The following is a 1,713-nucleotide window of genomic DNA, read 5'->3' as shown; positions in this document are numbered from 1 at the left end:
AAATTGCTATATATATATATATATATATATATATATTATATGACATTTATTATATTAGTATACTCTTTGTAAATTTATTTCTTCATAACCTTCATAAATTCAAAAAGTATGTAATAATATTTGTTGAAATACATAATGTGTATAAATTATATATTAAAATATTTATGATTATTTTTAATAATGCACATAATAAATTTGAGTGTATATATCTAAAAGGAAAAGATTGTTATAAACGCTGCCATCAATTATGATCATAACTTTATGAGAAAAGATTACTGGTGTTTGCTTCTTTTATATTCATGCTCTTTCTTTTTCTTAAAATTGTTTGACAAATGCATTCTTCTTTTTGGTACACAAAAATTATTAACTTATGTATTTGCGTGTGTATTTTTATTCATAATAGCTAAATGAAATATAACTGTCAAATATTAATATACAATATATAATAACACATCGCTATACAATAACTATAAAATATTCAGATAAATACCGCTACTATAATAAGATTTTAATGTATATTTATACAAATAAAAGAATACGTATGGCAAACAAATTATTTTTTAAAGAAAAATGAAAGGTAACATAATAGAAGTCGTCATCGTGTATTTATTTGCTTAAATAAATATCTCTAATTCATCAATAAATCCTAATTAGTATTAGGAGATTAGTGAGTCAAGAGAAGATTTGATTTGCCACTACTATAGCAGTTGAATGCTTTTATATATATATATATATATATATATATATATATATATATATATATATATATATATATGTATGTATGTATGTATATATGTATGTATGTATATATGTATATATATGTATGTATGTATATATATGTATGTATGTATATATATATATATATGCTTACTATAATATAAATGTACAACTATTTACATAATTCAATCTTAAATATATTAATTAACAACTCATCAAAAGAAGAAAAAGAAAAGGTGATTAAACCTAAACAAGCAACTTGTTTTTTTGTCTATTAAGTGCTAAGTGTTAATAACATGTTCTCCAATTGGCTCGATATTTTATTTTTATAATAATAATAATAATAATAATAATAATAATAATAAGAAGAAGAAGAAGAAGAAGAAGAAGAAGAATTATAATTTTATTATTATTATTATTATTATTTTTATTATTATTATTATTAATATTATTATTATTATTATTATTATTATTATTATTATTATTATTTGTACATTTCTAGATCCACACTTGTGTTATTATACTTAATTAGTTATAGGGGTAGTTTGTTACAAAGATTAGATAGATAATTAGCCTAATTAATAAAGTTAGTTGGGACAGTATAAAATATCTCCTTTTCGGCTAACTAGAGGTGAGTTGTCACGATCCAACCTCGAGTGAGTGTAACGAATCTTTTCAAGCATTTTTGGTAAATCAATGGTGAAAGAATTGGATCAGAGAACTTTTTTTTTGATAGTGACTTGAAAATTTTAGGTTAGACCATTCTCAAATAAAATCTAAGTGAGATGTGGTCTAGCGCAATCCAATAATAGACTGAATGGTATGTCTAAGCTTAGATTATGTTTTCTACTCCTTCCGTTTTAAAAAGAATGATCTAGATTGACTTGACACAGAATTTAAGAGACTAAAGAAGACTTTTGAATCTTGTGGTCCTAAATTAAAGTTATGTCAAATGTACAAAATTGCCCTTTAATCTTATGGTCTTAAACATGTCAC

Source organism: Solanum lycopersicum, chromosome 1, assembly GCF_036512215.1.
Source record: "Solanum lycopersicum chromosome 1, SLM_r2.1".
In the NCBI taxonomy this organism is placed as follows: Eukaryota; Viridiplantae; Streptophyta; class Magnoliopsida; order Solanales; family Solanaceae; genus Solanum; species Solanum lycopersicum.
The sequence above is the reverse complement of the archived record's forward strand: the minus strand, read 5'-3'. Positions refer to the sequence as shown.